The sequence below is a fragment of the Ceratotherium simum genome, chromosome 1 (assembly GCF_057802395.1).
Source record: "Ceratotherium simum simum isolate JZ-2026a chromosome 1, ASM5780239v1, whole genome shotgun sequence".
NCBI classification, from domain to species: domain Eukaryota; kingdom Metazoa; phylum Chordata; class Mammalia; order Perissodactyla; family Rhinocerotidae; genus Ceratotherium; species Ceratotherium simum.
Window position 1 is genome coordinate 53,775,570 of NC_141900.1, and position 14,807 is coordinate 53,790,376.

General features: G+C 36.3%; 1 long non-coding RNA gene across 1 annotated transcript in view; it reads right to left on the bottom strand.

Moving 5' to 3' along the window:
• LOC147918200 (uncharacterized) overlaps positions 1-14,807 on the bottom strand; it is a 475,202-nt gene that overhangs the window by 70,882 nt on the left and 389,513 nt on the right. The window lies entirely within an intron of this gene.

Consider the following 14,807-nt stretch of genomic DNA (forward strand, 5'->3'; position numbering starts at 1 on the left):
AATATTAAATATGGGGAAGATTAGAAAGATTATTAGCCAGGAAGATGTTGACGAGTTAGATAAAAGCTGAACATATTCATGGCTTCATTGAGATTAGCCTGAGGCACCATGGATTTCTCTTTCTCAATATTCTTCATTATATAATCTATTTATGCAATTCCTAATTCTGTGTAACCTGCCATTATGGGGAAATAATACAAAATATATCCTGAGTGGCTGGGGCTTTGCTTATGGAGGTAAATGTGGAAACTCCATTTAAGAAGAAGAAGGATGAAATAAAGAGAGTGAGGAGAAATAGGGTTCCATACAATAAAATAGTGGCTATTCAGAGGACACAGGAGGGCACAGAATACGAACTGTAGGTTTCAACACTCAGAAGGTCTGGGATGGCCAAGGGTAAGGAAATAGTCACAGAGACGTGGGCAAGATTGAACCCTGAAGACTTGCATCCAAGAGATACGAGGAATCAACTCTTTTCTTGGCACAGACAGTAGGACTTTCAAGGTTTCTTACTACATGAGATGATTGTACCAGTAATAGGCATGTATCATACTTTGATTTTAGAAATAAATGAATATTCGAAGTGATGACTTTTTAAAATATTCTGAATGGGAAAATACTCAGAACTATATTATTAAAAACGTAACATTTAAGGTATCATAACAACCAAAATATCACAATATTATTAAAGCTCCACAATTTGACTTCAAAATATTTTGCCATTGACAATAACAAAGTAGCTTGGATTCTGGAGATCTCAATTGCAAAAAATATTGGGTCCTTTAAACTGCAGCTTAGTATAAACAAATGGAGGGAATGACCAAACATGACTACATAATGCCTAGTTATAAACTTACCATAATTAAGAGAACTCATAAGCCTTACAAAGAATTCTACTACTTGAAACCATATATTACAGTATAAACTCAAGTAGAAATTATTTTATTTTGAAGAAGTTATTTCAGTCCTCTGTACCTCATTTTTCCCCATTGGTCTAACACTGATTATTAACCCTCACTTTACCTGGTTTAATTCATAGGAACAAATGACACAATAGTCTCATTCTCCGACCTACAGTCTGATGAGGATTTTTTTCCTAATTTTTGAAAGTCTTGGAAAGGCATAAAAAGTAAACATATTCATCAATACATGTAAGAAATTTTCTTTATTGACAAGCATAAAACTACATGAAATAAAGGCTAGGGAAAACTGAGATAGTTAATCACAGCTAATCATATCTTTGAAGTCAAATACTTGATGCATAACCGACTAAAAGTGTTTTATATCATTAGGTGCAAGACCCTAATTTAAATGCAAGGCTTTTGTATTTCTATAGAAAACAAAATCAAGATTTTTGAGTACTCAGTAGAGTATAGCATGTTTAAGATGTTCCACTTATTTAGTCCTTAAAATTATAATTGTGTATGAAGGAATTTGATTAGCACATTCATATAATTGATTTATTACTAGAAGGAAGAAACCGGAAATAAATAAAACCCCACCTTTCTCCAGCACAGAGCTGAAGAGGCAGCTTACTATCAGCAGTCTCCACGGCCATAATGGAAGTCTCTCACCCCTCCTTGCCTTCAGATGTCCTAAAAAGTCATAGATACGTTTTCTCATTATTTCAAAATGCAAAAATAAAATACAAGGATTAGAGAGAAGGGAGTATGGCTCTTTGATGGCCAGAAATACATATTTGTTTTTGCTTGTCTTAATTTGAAGGCACATTTTATCTTTTTGTTCTGAAATAATTTCAAACTTAGAGAAACGTTGCAAGAATTATACAAAGTACTCTTGTATTCTTCACCTAGATTCCATTGTTAACTTTTTGGCACATTTGCCTCATCTCTCTCTCACTCTCTATTTATATGTATGTGTATGAATATGTAAAAAAAATTTCCAGAACCATTTGAGAATAAATCATAGACATTATATCTCATTACCCCTTTAATACTTTAGTGCGTATCTATTGAGAAAAAGACATTCTCTTATGTAGCTCCAGTACAATGAACAATTTCGGGAAATTTAACATTGATGCTGTTACCTAATCTACAATCCATATGCAAATTTCACCAATTATTCAGGCACATTAACTCTTAACAAACAGTCTTAACAAATAAACTGGACACTCTATCTTTAAGGGATGAAGGACAATTAAAAGTTACAAAGCCATTTTATTTCCCAGAATGCACTAGGTACCAATGTAAACATGTAACTAATTCATTGAATAAACATAATAGAATGTTTTCTGCTGTGTAAACAGAACAAAAAAATTCTTGAACTATGGTAACACAGCCTAGCTACCTACTAGAAATGGGTAACTGAGAGAATATCCAAATAACAGATGGAATTAATATTTAATGACCTCTTTTACTATATGATAATCATGGAAGAAAAGTGGAAAGGTCCTTTTTTTTTCTCTTGGAGGCTCACTGAATGAATTCAAACATATTTAGAGTCTGTAGGATTCTGATCTCACAGATTCATAAAGTTAATTCACCTATTGCAATTTCCCAAAGTTTAACAGTGTAAAGACCTGCCAGTAGCACAGCAAAGGCTAAAGAACAACTGATTTCTCAAAATTTGAGTACAGTACTTGGGAGAAAAGAAGACCTTTCTCCTAAAGCTTTCTTAGGGTTTAACCTAAAACCTAGCCTTCATACCATGACAGTTTACGATGAAATCACCAATGTGCAAGAAATAGGATTAACCGCAGTCAATAAGGGAACTGCTAGAAGCAATCTATTTGAAAAACCACAATTTTCTTTGCATAGCTGTACAGATTGTTCAGGAAACCTTGGAAGATGTCACAAGAGATAAAAGTAGTAATGTTAAGGCTGATCGCAGGACAACTGTACAAAATGCAGACATCATGGCCCCTTCTCTGAACAGAAGACTAGTGAAGCAGGAAATTCCAGCAGCTTTCAGCAAAAGATGGCCAATATTTGACTCTGAAAAAGCATAAAAACTACATTTGATAAATACTCTTAATAAAGTTAGAGCATTCTAATCAAACAAAAATAACACTAGAATAAAATTTAACCTAATGCACCATAGTACTGAGAGGTGCATAGGCCTATAATGGCCAAATGTGAGTGGAAATCTCAGTCCTCTTACTTCTTTACCTGGACAAAATCTTTCCTTTCTAGCTAAACTTTCAGAATTTCAGCCACCAAAATACCAAATTTTTCATATCTGCAATGGAATCTCAAATGTTAACAAAGAATAATAATTGTGTCTGTAACTACTGACTGTATCACAACTGTATTATACAATATGTACATTGTATAGCTTAACATGCTCTATGTACAATGAACTCCCAAATATTTCCAAGAAAATAGTAACTAAAGAATATACTTCAGCAGATATTTATATCCGTCCACAGAATTTTCATTGTAACTGCTAATGTACTTTAAAATTGTATATATTTTTAAACTTTTCTGCAAATTCAAAATCTAAAAGATTAATTTTTAAAGATAGATATGTCATGCCCTCCTCTAAATGTGAGTATTTCAGCCAGTTTTTTAAATTTATTAAGACAAGTTTTTCTTATCTATTTCTGACTCAATTTAAGCAATTACTTCTGTTTTAGTTCTTTTTTCAGAGACCACTTTTAAAAACTACTAGTTGGGAATTACGCAAACAATATTTATAATCATTTAAATCCTCTCTGCGTGGATAAGTAAAGAAGTCTATTTTGTGTAATTACTTTATGTATATTTTATTGAAAATATTTTGTTTTTAACAAAGATACCTTTAGCTAAGTTACAGACAAAGATAACTTAAAGGAGCTTGGCAGATAATTCAATTACGATGTTCATCCTGTAGAAAAAGAATTTTAAATAAAGCAAGATAGTAAACTGTCCGAACCAAACCAAATAGTGATACCTCATTTGTGTATCATGTTCTCAATGATGTGAGAAGGAAAAGAAATTTATACACAGTACACAAATTTTAATGCTTAGTTCATTCTTACCTTCATTTTTAAGGATAATTAGGCCAGATTTTAACTGACAAAATCTTCTTTTAAAACGTATTGTCTGCCGACACTGTGATCAACAATTCTGGATTAAAATATTCCTGGGGCCATCACACCTCCCAACAGCTCAACCTACTCTCCCTGCCTAACTCATCCAACCAATTCACATCTTTAAATTGTAATTCTTAATCCCCAAGTCAAAGTCTTTAAAAAAATGGTCAACTAGGAAAGAAAAAATTCAAAGCTCCTTGGATTACGGTATGTGAAAACATGGTAACAGCTGCTAGGCACAGATGAAGCTTTTTGTTTTTCATCCAGAATAGAAAACCATTAAAGATTCCAAGAAGAGTCAGAGACACCCTTGATTTTCTGTGCCATTTAAAAGCTTTATTGCATCTCCCATGAAGGGAGCAGCTGCCTTTAACATTTATTTAATGGCTATTTAGTTAGGGCAGAAATTGAGGGCATCTACCGAACAGAATGAACTAAAAGTGCTAATTCTCTGAGTTTCATCTCCTCAGATTTTGAATTCCCATTTCTTCCTTCTGCTCTTCAAGCCTGTATCAATAAGAAGCACCCAGGGTAAGAGCTGACTTCACTACAAACTAAAGTGGCTCAGGAGCAAACGACCTAAATAAAACAAGATGAGTTCTCTATGTATCAAGCCATTTGAGCTGCTCTGACCAATTCTTTTCTCCAAACGTACCTGCAATTTTGAGTAAACTCATGCTAATTATTTGTTTTCTGATTCATAAAATAAATTAAATTCCTATTCTAGATCATCACTCCTCTGCTGTTTATTTTTCTGAAGATTGAGAATCCTTATATTCTGTTTTCAAAGGTATAAATATCATAAATCTGGGTGACTTTATCTGGGTGACTTCCATTTAGGAAGGAAAAACCCAATAAAGGAGGTTCTACTTCATGCAGACTCCAAAGCAGGTATAAGTTTGTATGAATTCTATCAGAGTATTTATCAGCATTATGCGCTGGAATCTGACAACTTGATTTTGAATTCCAACTCTAATATGGGAAAAATCCCAGAAGATCAAGGGACTTAACCTCTTCCCATCTCTTTTACCTCATTCATACATAATACTTGGCTCACAAGGTTGTAAGGATGAAATTCAATATAATATGAGTAACTTTTGTGTCATATAATAGTATTTAACCATACTTTTAGCTGCAAGTACCAGAATTCCTGAGTAATAGCATCTTGAACTCACATACCAAGGAGCTGAAGTGGGCAGTTGTATACAGAGGCTCAGGACTCAGCACTCTCAGGGTCTCAGGGTTACATCTCTGTTAGTCTCTGGGCCTTTTTCTCATGTTTGTAAACTCATGGTTACAAGATGGCTTTCCTAGTTCTGACCATCACATTAGTGTTCTCTAGCCAGCCCCACCCCCCATCCCCAGGTTTCATTAACTGGAAACATGCCACATGCTTAGCTTCAAGAGAAGCTAGAGGAATTTGTATTTAGCTTTTGCAGCTTCTATAGCGAAAATGCCCAAGGGAGAGAGGGGTGGGAATGGGTGTTGGAAAAAATAACCAACAAATATTTCCTTTGAAGAACTTTGAACAGTTTGTTAGTAAAGTTATTTAATTCTCCTATAACAAAAATATTTTGTTTTCCCTCTGCATGGTGTACATTCATTTTTCTCCTGAGGTTGCTTACTTTATCAACTCCCGTAGCCTCCCTGACTCTGATCTCAGCAGCAAGTGACAGCATGTGTTTTTTCACAAAAGCTGATTGTTCTGCCTTGTGTAAAACCTGACATGGTCATCAAAACAAGAGGCGGCACATCTCAGGATCAACCTAAGGAAGGAAGAAAACCAAATATATCCAATTGTTTTACTTAAAGCAATTTCTTAACATTTTAATTTTGCAATAACAACTATTACATGGAGTAACTTACATACAGTGTTTCCTTTAAATAGTTGAGTGTGGCAAGATGTCCTGCCTGAGGCTGCAAAACCTGACTCTGCCTTGCATGTTGCTTCTGCTAGCTCACACACGCTTACTTAATCTTTATTGCCATCCTCTGGAGGATTTGCTTTTATACGTAAATAGGTAATACTAGGCCAAGACACCTCCTCTCTTAAAGGGATCTGGAACCACAGGCCCTTTTCAGTGTCTCAAATGAAAAAATAGGTCAAATGCCATAACCCCAGAGCACCTTAGCCTGAGCCCTGGTGCCAGTCACCTCAGAGTAATAACAAGAAAGTCATTTGCCCAGAAAAACAACCTCCCATTTACAAGCAGAGGCCTGTTTTAGAGTTACATTTTGATGGCATAAGTCTTCGAACTATGTCAAAAAGCACGTACCACTAGAAATAGTGATCTTTTACACTGAGTATCAATCAACTCCACTTTAGTGTAAATGAGTTTGGAGTGCTTTCCTATTATGATAGAGCATGAATGGGGTGCACTGGTGAAGAATACAGTACATGAGAGATGTGAATATCACGTCTCTGAATATTGCCCAGCAGAGGCTTGCTGCCCAACAGGTGGACATAAGAAGACCATAATTTGGAGCTGGAAATGCCTAGGGCAGGGAGAGACCAAGCTGGGAAGACAAAGAAAATGACTAATTCGGCAGCCAAGGGGGTAGGCCATCACAGGTTGTAAGCAGCTGACACCTGGGAATCTGACCTCAATTCACTGGCCATCCCATAAGACAAGCTGAGCAGTCATGGAAATCTAGTGGTGGCAGTGGTCAAATTGCAGGCAGAGAGGCTGACAGCTAGCATTAGAGAAATTTGTCAGCAGAGAGTAGCACCCCAGTCACCTAGTCAGAGCTTAAGAGTAGATGCCAGTCTCCAAGTCCAGGGCTATGAAGAGTAGCACAAAGGTTTAGCCCTAGAGTTACTGGGGTTTTGAAAGTTTATTATGACAGGAAACAGATTTTAGGACAGTGCATTTCAACCTTCTTGCCTTTTAGTGAACAAAGAAAATGGGTGCAGCTGCTCACAAAGTGGGCCCTGGGCCACTTCTGTAACCCTCTATCTCCACATACCAGATGGGAAGCCCCAACTAAAAAAAGAGACCAAACCCTAGTTCTCTGTATGGGGCCCAAGGGCAGATCCAGAGGGAAGAAGGTACAGTAGTCCCCTTTATGCATTGGGCATACATTCCAAGACCCCCAGCGGATGCCTGTGTCAAAACTGACAATAGTGGAGCCATTTCAAAATGGAGTCGGAGCTGCCTTTCCAGAGAAACTGTCTTGCTGTCTTGAACCTTGAACTGAGCCAAACCTTTGGACTGGGCCAAAACAGCAACTGTTTTACAAGCAATTGTTTGAGAAGTCAGCAGGAGAACGGACATCCTGATCACAAAGACTGAGGATTGTGGACTTTCTGAAGATAGAATCAATAGTCAATCAATGCTTAGCCAAGACTAGCTCTCTGCCTTCAATTCCAATTAAAATTCTTTGTAATATAATCTTCCTTCTTTGCCCCTAAAAGCCCCTGACTTTTACTCCCTAGTGGGACACTATTTGGGTTTCTACTTGAATCTGTGCTCCCTGAATTGCAATTCTTTGATCCCAAATAAACACTTTGCATCTTAAACTGGTTTCTATTTTTGTAGCTTGACACCTGAAACAACAGATAGTACTGAATCCTATATATACTATGTTTTTTCCTATACATACATACCTATGATAAAGTTTAATTTATGTTAGGCACAATAAGAGATTAACAACAATAACTAATTATAAAATAGAACAATTATAACAATATACTGTGATAAAAGTTACTGTAGATCTTAGCAAGCTCAGCATACAATTTTTTTTTCTTTCCTTATTAAGTCAAGAACTTTCACCTTTTTGCTTAAAGGAAGCACTTTACAGCTTCTCTTTGGCATATCCGGATTGCCAGCATCACTACTCTTGTGCTTTGGGGCCATTATGAAGTAAAATGAAGGTTACTTGAACACAAGCACTGAGATACTGTGACAGGCAATCTGATAACCCAGAAAGCTACTAAGTGACTAATGGGCAGGTAGCATATAGAGTGAATATGCTGGACAAAGGGATGATTCACGTCCTGGGCAGAACGGAGCAAGACAACTCAAGTTTCCATCATGCTACTCAGAACAGCATGCAATTTAAAACTTTTGAATTGTTTATTTCTGGAATTTTCCATTTAATAATTTTGGACCCCAGTTGACCCTGGGTAACCGAAACTGAGGAAAGAGAAACTGTGGATAATGGGGGACTACTGTAAATGGAACCTAAAGCTCAGACTCAGAGGGTTAGGGAGAGACCTAGGGTTGTGGCTGAGCTCTGAATAGAGGGCAGATGGCTCTTGTTATGTAGCATAACATAGAGGATGCCTCGATGTTTTGAAGCCTCAAAGACGATAGTTAGCTGGAGAGGTAGGGGGGAGTTGCAGGATAGGGAGCAACCAGGCTTGGGTATTTGGAAAACCAAGCTTGTGTAATAATTTTACCTAGGCCCAGCAGCTGCATTGTCCTTTTATTTAAAGGACAGAATCATATTGTTCAAACATTCATTCCTGAAACAAATATTTATTGAACTTGTACCACAGGACTAGCAGAATATTCAGCACTACAGATACACCCTTGAACGAAACAACAGGATCTGGTCTTTAAACTATGAGCTTAAATCTACTGAAGAAGCCTGACATTAAGTAACACATCCAAATCTTTTCTTATACATCACAGTAAGTACCATAAGGGAAAAGAACAGAGGGCTTGCTCTAAGAGAGAAGGATTGGGCCAGATGGCCAACTACTTTAGGTTAGGGGACCAAAAATGATCTTTCTAAGGAAGGTACTTCAAGAAGATGCAACAGAAAAACATAAGCAATTGTTTTTAATATTTTTAAATACCAATTTAAACTTTAACATTATATATTATATCTGTACATATCGTTGCCACACAAAATTGGAGTTCTCTTACCTGATGCACATAAAAAGCCAATTATTATGGCATCAGCTTTTGAGAAAAGAATTGAGCTTTATTGTGAAGTCGACTTGCAAGGAGACAGGAGGCAACAGCTCTCAAATCCATCTCCCCAATCAAGGATTTGGGGCAAAAGTTAAGAGGTTAGGGAGAACAGGCTGGTATGCAGAAACAATGGTGGGGCAGGTTTTGATTGGAGGGCTTTAAGCATTTATGATAAGGTTTTAAATATTTATGGTAAAGTTTTAAACATTTATGGTGAGGTGCGGAAGGGGTTTTAACACTCAACCTTCCAGGACAACGGACCCCTCACTTCTGATAAGAGTCTGAGCTTCAAGTTCCAGTCATGTCTCCGTCCTTTGGTTCCATGGGGGGAAGAATCTAGTTCTTCTGGGGTCATTTCAGGTCAGGATTTTCTCCTCTATACATGCTCTGGCTACGTGACTTGCAAATTTTTGGCCTGCCCCTGAGTAACCTTCTGTTGATAAGATGGGGTCAGTTTGAACTGGTCCTAGAGCGCCTGTGGTTACAATATTATGTATGTAATAATATATAAAAATATAATACAGATACATTGCTATTGAGGGATTATCATACAATGACTAATGACAAACAACTAAAACCGACTTTTTTTTAACTAATTTTGCTATGAAATATAACACTATAACACACCATTGCTGGATTCTTAATGAGCTTTCTTTTCACATGAGAGAAAAGTTAACCTTTCACAAAAATGTTAGAGATCCAGAAGATAAAGAAGAAAGATAAGGTCCCAGATACTCCCTATATATAGGTCTATATACTTCTAAAAAAACAATATTTAATCTTGGTTGCTATTTATGCAATCTGAATATAACAGCAGAAATCTGGCCACAACTCAGATAAGCACCTATGTTCAAGATCAGAGGTTTCCCAGTTGATAGAAGAATTCTGAGCATTAGTGGATGCACCTAGCTCTGGGAAAAATAGCAAAGTAATATCAAGCATTTACAGAATAAGCAGACAAACTCATTGGGATTTAATATACAATCAAATTTAAAATGTTGTCAATTCTCAAGGAGGGGTGAAAATTCTAAACTTCAAAATAACCCAATAGGAGGTTAATGGGCCCACAAATTTTGCTTTTATGTACAAAAGTTTGTGAGCATCTAGAAGGGAGTATAAAGGGGTCCTCCAGGGTGCAGATTATATGGTGTGTTCAATTTGTGAAAATTCACTATGTGTACACTTATGATTTGTACAAACTTTTCTGTTTATATATAATATGTCAATTAAAAGTGGTTTGTTTAAGTTTGGCGGTCACCAGGTGGAAGGGTGTTAGGCGGTAGGCACAAGGGGTGAAGGGGCACATTTATATGGTGACTGACAAATAATAATGTACAAGTGAAATCTCATAATGTTATAAACTATTATGACATCAATAAAAAAAAGTGGTTTGTTTAACAACCCACCAGCTGGGAGAAAGTATTTGCAAAGCATATATCTGACAAAGGGTTAATCTCCATAATAGATAAAGAACTCACACAACTGAACAACAAAAAAACAAAAAACCCAAACAAAAATTGGGCAGAGGATATGAACAGACATTTTTCCAAGGAAGATACACAGATGGCCAATAGGCACAAGAAACATGTTCAACATCACTAATCATCAGAGAAATGCAAGTCAAAACAACACTAAGATATCACCTTAAAGCTGTTGGAATGGCTATAATCACCAAGATAAAAAACAACAAATGTTGAAGGTTGTGGAGAAAAGAAAACCCTCATTCACTGCTGGTGGGAATGTAAACTGGTGCAGCCACTATGGAAAACAGTATGGAGATTCCTCAAAAAATTAAAAATAGAAATACCTTATGATCCAGCTATCCCACTACCTGGTATCTATCCAAAGAACCTGAAATCAACAATACAAAGAGGCTTATGCACCCCTATGTTCATTGCAGCATTTTTCACTATAGCCAAGAAGTAGAAGCAACCCAAGTGTCCCTCGACTGATGAATGGATAAAGAAGATGTGGTATACATATACAATGGAATACTATTCAGCCATAAAAAGAGACAAAATCGTTCCATTTGCAACAACATGGATGGACCTGGAGGATATTAGGTTAAGCGAAATAAGCCAGACAGAGAAAGACAAACACTGCATGATTTCACTCATATGTGGAAGAAAAACTAACACACAGACAGAGATAACATTTTGGTGGTTACCAGGGGAAAGGGGCTTGGGGGGTGGCCACAAAGGGTGAAGAGTCGCATTTATATGGTGACTGACAAACAAGAATGTACAACTAAGAATTCACAATGTTATAAACTATTATGACATCAATAAAAAAAAAAGTGGTTTGTTTAGGTTTTTTAGTTTGAGAGGGAAAAAAATCAAGTCCAGGAAAACATGCAGACTTTATGGGGGGACGCTAGAACAAAATCTTAAAAGGAAAGCTTAGAACGGCTTTTACAAAACTGGAAATTAGTTGGTAAGACATCTCTAAGCATGTTACTTATTTTAAATAATGGAATATTCAAGAGGTGCACAAAAGCTAATGAAATCAGAGATCACTGTATTAACCTTAAACAAAGTTTCACCTACACTGTAGATTTTAAAAATCAGTGTCATCCTTTAATCTGTATTCTAATCACAGCTTTATCTTCACATATGGTCTTTATTTATACACACCTGGAAAATTTTATATTTGCTCTTTCGCAATTTCAATCACTGATGCCTGAAGCAAACGCTCAAAAACTATAAACATTGCACTTGCCTCTTTCAGCCATCAAGTTAAAAATAAAAGCAATAGGATGCTTGCTGTATAAGAATAGAGGAAAATCTGAAGTTGCTCTTACTCAATATTCATGAAAGAATATAAGTTAAAAAGTATTTCTCTTTCTTGTGACTCATTTTGTTGTTCTTTTCTCTACTTTATAGATATTTTAAGACATGAAACAACTCCTACCCAGTGTTTATCCTAATTCTTTTAGATATTTTCCATTTATTAATGCATTTTTAGATCTTAATCCACTTGAAATTTTGAATTTTCAAATCACAGGTAATTATATAAGAACAAGGCTCTCCTCCATTCTATTCTCCATCACCAACTGATATCATGGATTTTCCTTAGATACATAAGACTGACAATGATTACTCTCTCTGAATGTACAATAGCTATGAAATTCTCGATAAGAATTAGGTCAAACTTATCTCCTCAGTGGTATATCATCACTCTTAGAGAACTTTTCAAATAATAACTAGGACATAAATTATACAGATTCACAACAGTTATTTACTTGTGAACAAAAGATAAAGGGAAAGAAAAGAGCAGAAGTTTGTGTACTATGGAAAATTACAGTTTTCAACAACCATTATTTTCTTCATGAATGGAGCCTTCAATTCATTGGAGAAAAAAAACCCCTGAGCATTTGCTAATGTTGCGGTTTATCCCAACAGTTGCTTCAGATCAGATCATACAATCCTTCATTCACTTTGTTTGTGAAACCAGTTACTCATGGTCACTTAATTTCTTCCGTACTGTACCCTAACAGAGGCATTCACCAGGCCTATTGTTCACAAAGGTTAAAATACCCCATGACCACTACATCACTGCGAAAGTATGTCCTGGTCATAGGAACAAACTCAGCAACACAACCAAAGACTCCTAGCAAGGGAGTGAGGAGACCTGAATTTTAATCTGATTTCTGCAACTAACTAGATAAGAAAAACTCAACCAGTTGTTCCATCTTGAGTCTCTGCCCCAGATACTTTTTTAAATAAAAGAGCAGTTGTCTAGTGCAGCCATTCCTAAGATGTGTTCCAAAGCATAAGCTGCTTCACAAAAAGTTTGGGCAATTCTGAAACCTATATTCCCCTCCTGGAAGTTCACAAGAAACATTAACACAATAAAGGGTCTGAGAATTCCTGCAATTCTGCTTAACTTTTTTCACCCCACACAGAATGTTTTACATTTTTTTGTAACCTAACACCTCTAAATATCTGTGGAGCCTGCATTAAGAAACGCTGCCCTAGTGATTTTCAAACTATGTTCTGCAGAATCCTCTTAGGGTTTGCCAGAAAACTGTAGTGGGGGAAGCAAGGAGGCCAAGAGGAAGCAGTCAGCAAGTAGGACATTATGACCCCCAGCCCCACTTCAATCTTTTTACTTTTGGGCCTCAAAATACAATATCACTTTGAATGAAGGAATCCATAATTTAAAAAAAAATCTTTTGTTTCTAAAATTCTCTGACTTGGAAACAATTTATTTCTAGTCTAACTGACATGTTGATCTTATTATGGGATTGCTCAGGAAGGGTCCACAGTATTTTCAAGATAGGTTCTTGTGGTAGATTGAACTACTGTTCATATCATTCCCGCCTCACTCTTGCTGTGCTTTCCTGAAGGCAGAGTTCTCTTCCCTGCCCCACTGATTTGGGGCTGAGCCATGTGACCTGCTTTGGTCAACAGGATGTGAGCATCTAATGTATTTGTGTGGTTTACTTATGTCCTCCTTGACCTCTCCTTACCATGAGAAGAGCAAGCCCCACATAATGGTTGCTCGCCAGCCAAGGTGCAAGAATTAGAAGATACATGAAGCCCAGCTGATACCAACAAAGCTATGGCCAACTCACAGCCCTCATGTAACATGAGCAAGAAATTAATATTTATTGTCATTAGCCTCTGAAATTTGAAGATTGTTGACACAGCAAAAGCTGATTGTTACAATTCTCAATCAAATGTCTGCAATATTACAATGCAATATTAAATGAATAGCTTTAAACTAGATAATAAGGTTTAAAATAGGAAATGCTGAATTCACTAATAGTTTTGCAATTAATTTGTATAACTTTAAGAAAGTGTGATTATGTTATATTTCCTCTCTCCGTACCCAAATCCCATTCTTCACCCTCCAAGGGTAAATGCTGTATCCTCCATGATTTACAGGATAATCAATGGCTAACAACAATGACAATAAAATTCACTGTATATAATTTTCAACCGGGGGGAATCAAAGGATTTTTCCTTTGTTCATAAAGCCAAATACTGCTTTGGGATTGGGATTTGACAAGAAAAATTATAACAGGCATTATCCATGCCTATAATTGTTTTCAGATAGCTTAATCAGGTCAAAATTAAAACTCAGCTATGTTTAATCAAGCTGTAAATCAAACAAGAGCCATCCCAACCAACACACATGAAAAGTAGTCCACAAAAAAAAGGCTGTATTTGCTTCCATCCTAAATATTGAAACCACATCTACTAAAAACAGGTACATAGGGAATAAATAAGCTTTCACTTTATTCAAGTTTTTTAAATTTACAGGACAGTTATATTAAAATGGCATCCCATAGTATATGAATGACCATGAAATTATCCCACTTAATAGAAAATACAGTTGGAAAAACACTGACCTCAGGGAAAAATTCTACTAGTAAGGTATCAACCCATGGTCGGATATAAGGAAATGAATAATGAAAGGCTTCTGGAAGTAATCTATCCTTACTGAGTTAAACATGTGCACGGAATGGCCATACAATCAAAAGGAGAATTGTATAAGAACAATACAAGGCAAACCAGCAGCAAGATTCAAAATTCCAAAGAAGTGAATGCTAATAATACGTGTAAAGCTTAGAGTTCATGATTATTTCGAAAAGGAATGAGAAAGGGATTTGTGATCTACAGAGGGAGAGAAATCTCTCTCTTATTTAAATAATTAAAAATAATACCAACTACTATTTATTAAGCGCCAACTATGTGACAGTAAAGAGTGGAATGAAATAATGTAAGTAGGGTACAGCAACCTGGCACAATACGTGATATGCCCATTTTACAGATGAAAACTCCAAGAGTTTAAGTAACATGTTCTCACAGCTATTAAAAAGTGGATTTTCTAAAAAAAAGACAAAT